Source organism: Quercus robur, chromosome 5, assembly GCF_932294415.1.
Source record: "Quercus robur chromosome 5, dhQueRobu3.1, whole genome shotgun sequence".
Lineage (NCBI taxonomy): Eukaryota > Viridiplantae > Streptophyta > Magnoliopsida > Fagales > Fagaceae > Quercus > Quercus robur.
The window spans coordinates 51,710,916-51,717,852 of record NC_065538.1 but is presented as its reverse complement, the minus strand read 5'-3'; positions in this window follow the sequence as shown (position 1 = coordinate 51,717,852).

Genomic DNA, 6,937 nt, shown 5'->3' with positions numbered 1-6,937 from the left:
CCACCACAAACCTAATTTAAACATTCCAAACCCTAATGATGTCATCCCTAACTACAACCAAATCAAATCTATGCAAATCTGGTCATGACATACTAACTTCAACTCTTCATTTTTAACCTTATTTCTTTTCCAGTATTTTAGGGGAAAAAATTCAAAAGATTAAATCTATAGCAGAATTTAACTATTGCATTTTTACAACATTTATAATTGACCCTCTTTGACTTAATGTCTATTTTGTTTAACCTCTTTTATCCTTAATTCTTACGATTAATAATTTTATCCTTAATTCTTACAATTAATAATTTTTTAATATAGAAACTTTTTCCACATTGTTTATGTACGTTTTTAGACCCTTTAACACAAGTTGTTTAACCTAGTGATTTAACCAAGTGATTACTTAGATAAATTATTTAGTTCTAGATTAACACAAGAAAACCATATCATGTAAATAATGCGAAAATATAAAGAACGTAACGATATGATAACCCAGGAAAACCTAACCGGTAAAAAATCTAGAGAGGATTTAGCCTAACTATCCTCCAGGTAAAACAGATCCACTATGAAATAATTGAAGTTTGTATAATAAGACTTAAACCACTAACATCCTATTACTACTTTAAGTAGGAAACTTACTACCATGACCATGTGACAGCTCTGAGTCCACGAACTACTTCTTTCCTTGATCTATTGCAAACACAAGTTCTCCGACTTGTGACTTTGAGACTCCACTCAAAGGTTTCAAATCTTCTTTAAGTTCTTTAAGCAGCAACTGAAAAGTTATCAAGCTCTTGACATGAATCTTGATCATGATAATCCTAAATGTGTATGAAGGTAAACACCTCTAGATCTCACAAAAGATTCAACACACAACCATCAAAAGACTTCTTAAACGTAGTTAGCATTTTTCCTTTTATACTTGAAGTAAAACACAAAACCCTACACGTCAAACGGGGTTGGGCTGAATTTGGAAATTCTTCAAAAAAAATAAATCTGCATGTGGTTCGATCAATTGAGTCTAATTTTCGATCAATCGAGCCTTGCAGATTTTGTCCAATAATTTCTGCAATAACTCGATTCCAATTTTACAAATAAACACACTTTGAGCAAACCTAAACCTAAACTTTATGTTTTGATCATGGTTTGCCAACATAATACAAATTCAAGTTCTAATACATTAGTTCCTAAAGTCTTAGAACCTAACAGTTTAAGTAATTATTAATTATTCTAATATTTTATAGTTTTTTTTTTATTTTTTTTATACATGATAGAAATTATATTATAACCTAATCTAAATATATATATATATATATGTGAAGCTTCCTTCTGAAGATTTGAAGCCCAACCCTTACCCCCCACATTCTATAAGCACTTATATTTGTGAAGTGACCACCATACCAAGGGTGCGCAGTAATAATATTTTATAGTTAAAAGTGCTTCAAAAGCTCCCTTAATAGTATTTAATAGAAAAAAAAAATTTTAAATATTACTCTAATTATTAATAATTTAATTTCCTTTATCTTTGAAGCTTAGATCAATAAGATTTTATTTTTTTAAGTGCCAAACACTCTTTTAAGCCTATTATACTTAACAAATTTTGTTCACAATATTAAAATATCAGGCTAGTTTTCTTTCTTCTTTATTTTATTATTTAAAATTATAACAATATCGTAACTTGTTTTTCTTTTCCTCACATTTTCTTTCTATGTTTCTATTTTGTGCCACACTTCAAAGGTAGCTATAGATTTTTTTTTTGGGCTAAAATGCAAAACTGACCCTTTAACTTTCTTTAGATTTCATTTCAGTCTTCTAACTTTACTTTCATTCATTTCAGTCCTCTAAGTTTCAAATTTCAATTAAGGCCTTTCCATTAACTTTTGTTAAAATTTTTTGAAAAAAAAAATCTGGAAAATATTTTTCAATCATTAATTGAATTTTTTCAATTTATAAAATTTGAAGAAAAATTTATAAAATTGAAAAATTAACCACAACATATAACAAAAGTTGATGAAAAAGTCTTAATTGAATAAACTTGAAAGTTAAAGGACTAAAATGAACAAAAGGAAAGTTAGAGGACTTAAATGAAATCTGAAGAAACTTAGAGGGTTAGTTTTGCATTTTACCCTTTTTTTCATTTTAATTTTTATTTTTTTAAAAATTGCATTAAAATAAATTATTATTTAAATTCTTCCTAAAGATAGCCTTATTTTCTATATGTAATAATGATAGCCTTATTGTATGTTGGAAGTCATGTATATTTTGTATAAGTTGTTAAGGAATTTAATAAATTAATATTTTTGATAGTTAATCAACCTTGAGCCTTTATAAGTGGCAAAGAAATTCATATATATATATATATATATATATAGTCATTTTAGCTAAGAGTTTTGTATTTCAGTTGTATTTTTTTTTCTTTTTATAAAAAGAAACTTGGTTTGAATCCCACCCCCAATCCATTGTCACAACTATCAAATTCAAAAAAAAAAAAAAAAAATCATTTTAAGTAATTCATTAATTTTCATTGTCACATGTTTTGTGTTTTTCGATAATTTAGATGCAATGCATATTTGTAGGGACACGACTCTCAAACGGCCCAACAACGACGTTGAGCTCGCGCGTGGAAGATCCCCCACAATAATATTTGTAGAGAGTGGGCTTGAAAGGCTAACGTTGGGTCACGGGGCGTTAGTACAGGCCGGACTTTAGATAAACCTAGACAAGAAAAGGCTTTAGTCTGGATATCCAAGCCCTATAACTTTATAAATTGAGGGATTGGGCTCCTCGGATCATGTCCGAGGAGCATTAATGTTTTTCTCCGGTTACCCGACGGTGGGTTTTCCGTGGTGGTGCGCATATATTGTCTGGGCATTCTCATTCCTGAAGTTTTTCCCAGGAAGTGAGATCAGGCCCCCTCCCTAATTAGTTTACCTTTCCTTTTATACTAGCCTATGTTTGTTGTCCCTCATCCACGTGTAGGGTCAGTTTTTCCAGGACTGATATTTGTCCCGTCAATCCCATCCCAGCATTGTTGGGCATGGTTAATAAAGCCTAAGAATCCGGTTCTGTTAGGTGCAATGTCATATCAATGAAGGGTATTAAGGACAATTTCCCCTAGATATTTTCTGATCTTTTAAATTTGCTTGTATGCCACTTTCATCAATGAGACTTGGGGTCTTCCGAGGACTGAGCGGTCCTCGGACGTATCTTCGGGCCACTTTGGGCTTACTATTTTTGAGCTTGGGCCCTAGCCTCCTTCAGTTTGGGGTCTGTGGACTCCCCATAAGCGAGCGGGCTGAACCCACAAACTATTGGGCCCCACATTAGCCCCTCAAAACCCTGCTGTCCAACGTCTTGGTTGGAAAGGTGGGTTTTGATAATACCAAGCCTTTACTGCGGTTCATTTAATTCAGCCCTTGACCAACGTTGGCGACTCTTCACCTCCCCGAGGAATGCGCCGGTCTACAAGATGTTTCCCTCAATTTACGCGTGATGCGTTTATGCCGTTTGGTTATTCGAAGCACGCCTTTGATGTCTTCCTTTTACGAGACCTCCCAGATCTAACGGTTACTGACAGCGTGAGGAACGAAACGGATGTACATTTATCTGCAGATTTCCTTGGGGATTAGAACGTGTTACGTACCCTTGTCTTCCTCCCCTATATAAAGAGAGAAGACAAAAGGTGATTCTCTCATATTCGAACCCCCCAAGCTCTTCCCCAAGTTCACTTCTTTCCTCTGGTTATATCCTATCCAATAATATGTCCATCATAGCAGTCAGCCATGAATAAGCCCTTCCTTCCCCAGAAACGCCATGTTCTAACAAAACTTGAGATGGCTCGGTCGGGGCAAGGGTGGCGGAGACTCAAGATTTGCCTCCCTACTCTTTTAGCCAAAATCCGAAGCAGGGACTCGTCACATCTCACTTCCGGTGTGACTGAGTCGAAAACCTCCAATATCATCTCCACTCGCTCTCTCATGAGCATACCTAATATGGCTCCAGTGTGCTAAGAGTTAGGGTTGAGGCAGGGACTAAATGCCCTTGCTTCTTCCTCTCTTTGTTCACTGGCGCCACCCTTTGATTCCCCTTCTCTCTCTTTTGCTCCTTTCTATTTTCTTCATCTCTTCCCTCTTCTTCTCCTCCTTCTTACTCATGTCCTCCATCTTCTTTTCCCTTTGCTCTCCTCAGCGACAAGAGCTTGCTGAAGTGCTTCCATGTGTTCCAATTCTTCTTCCTTCTCCTTCTCCTTTTCTATATAAGGTTCTTCTTCTGATATGAGCAGTACTGAGGCAGAGATTTTAGAGAGACTTTGAAGGCGAGTTTAAAGGACACCTGGCGATTTACTTATCTGTATTACGGATGTTATTACTGCTTCGGCAGTTCATTTTTTGTATAGGCTTGCTTAAGCCCTTCTTTGTACGTTGTAATAATTTTTTATATTAATAAAAGTTACTGTTATTCTATTTCGCATGTTCTGTTTATATGTTTTAATAAATTTGCAAGCACTGCTCGGTACAATAGTATAGCATTTGAATCAATGACAACAAAGGCCAAAATACTCGCTAATAAAAAGACGATACAATAACTTTAACAAAATTATTATTCGACATAACGATCCAACCGGTGAGGAACGAGACTTACCTTAAAATTAGCCGAGATGGGGACTAAGCGTTTGATAAGGCGTATGAAGTAGTTGTTCGAGGACATGTTACCTTCCTGATGAACAGTTTCCTTAGGCTGACGATCATCAGGTCGTTTCGCCATCTTCTGAACACACTGGCCTTAACCTTTTTCCAGTATTTAAGCCGAGAAACTTCTCCATCCGAGTAGTTGATTTCCCGAAAGGCCTGAGTCCGAGGACTTCGCACAGCCTGGGTTTTGTTTAGGACTTATGCTTTTTCTTTTAGGTACTTGGTTTCCCCCATAGGCTTGAGTCCGAGGACCATGCAATGCCTTGGTTCTGTCCAAAACTTATTTAGAGTACTTGGTTTCCCCATAGGCTTGGGTCCGAGGACTATGCAATGCCTTGGTTCTGTCCAAAACTTATTTAGAGTACTTGGTTTCCCCATAGGCTTGGGTCCGAGGACCATGCAATGCCTTGGTTCTGTCCAAAACTTTTTGAATTCAATTTCTCCCTTTCTTCAGGTATATCACGAGGCGCCGAGCAGAGGATGCCCTCGGCGGCGGCTATTCCTCGGCGTGGGCCATAGTCCCTGGGCCCTTATGCAGAACGGGCCTGGGCCGCGAATTCACTAGGCCCACGAATTAAGAGGAATTTATGCAATCTCTGGCCACGTGGCACTTTCTGATGTCCCAGTGTTCGAGGTGCGCCTTTACGAGGCTCCTTTATTCTTGTGGTTGCAGTTGACGTTGGAAGTTGGACCAGAGCCATTTTGTCTGTAGCGTTCCTTGGGACGCTGCGTGAGTTGACAGCCACCACCTTGTCTTTTCAAATAAATAGGAGGGAGAGAGAGAGAGAGAGAGAGAGCTGCTTTATATACACACAACTCCTTCAGCCTCCTCCCAAATCACAACTCTTATATTTGGTGCTGTCCTCCATTATCATAACATGTTTGAGGCGAAGGTTGGGAAGGAAGAACTCTCTCCGCCACGGAAGCGCCGTGTCCTTATGAGACTCGAAATAGCAAGGTATGGGCGCAGGAAGCATAAGTTCAGGGGAATACTCCCTTTCGACCGAGGGGAAAGGGTGTTTCTCCCCCTTTTAGTCAAAATCCGAAGCAGGTTCTGTTCATGCCAGAATCTTGGCGTGTCAGAAGAAAGATTCTCCGCCATCAGTGCCTCTGCCTTGTGGCAGGCAAATATTTAGAGAAAGCCCCTCAACTTCCGGCTCCCTGCACTTTTCCTTCAACGGTGTCAGGCTCAAGTTGAGTTCTCTTTGCACTCTAGAGCTTCGAGGTTGCGGGCCCCAGGCTGGGTTCTTTTGCTGCCCGAGTTTTGGGGCATGTAAAAGCACCGAGGAAGAATGAGGTCTTGAGGCAGTAGCCAACCTCTTTTATGTGCCACCTCCTCGGCTTTGTTTTACACACTTTTTCTTGTATCTTCCTATTCAGTTACGTAGTGAGCTCTGATATGAGCTGATCCCAGCTTTTCATTGTACGCTATACTATTTCTTTGTTTTAATAAAATAATAATAATTTAATTACATGCTTTGAGTACTGATATTTTGACAACACTACTTTGTGAATGATTGTGCTCTATGGGTGTGTTTCTTCCAGAATATTTAGAGCAAGATATCTTGAAACATAATCTAACTAACTCTAATTTACCAATACTACCAGGCATTATATCTATCATTCATAGTAAATTAAACTTAGGAAACTAACCGGGGTAATAGTTGAATATTCTGTGATAAGCGTGTGAATACCGTCCACGACTGATAATCTCTAGATAGTCCAGGCGAGCAGTCGACTGGGAAGTAGGGAACTTCGATTATGCTTTTGTGTACTTGGTTTCCCCATAGGCTTGGGTCCGAGGACCATACAAGGCCTTGGTTCTGTCCAAAACTCGTAAGATTTCTTCTTTGTACTTGGTTTCCCCATAGGCTTGGGTCCGAGGACCATGCAAGGCCTTGGTTCTGTCCAAAACTTATAAGATTTCTTGTTTGTACTTGGTTTCCCCATAGGCTTGGGTCCGAGGACCATGCAAGGCCTTGGTTCTGTCCAAAACTTGTAAGATTTCTTTTTTGTACTTGGTTTCCCCATAGGCTTGGGTCCGAGGACCATACAAGGCCTTGGTTCTGTCCAAAACTTGTAAGATTTCTTTTTTGTACTTGGTTTCCCCATAGGCTTGGATCCGAGGACCATGCAAGGCCTTGGTTCTGTCCAAAACTTGTAAGATCTCTTGTTTGTACTTGGTTTCCCCATAGGCTTGGGTCCGAGGACCATGCAATGCCTTGGTTCTGTCCAAAACTTGTAAGATCTCT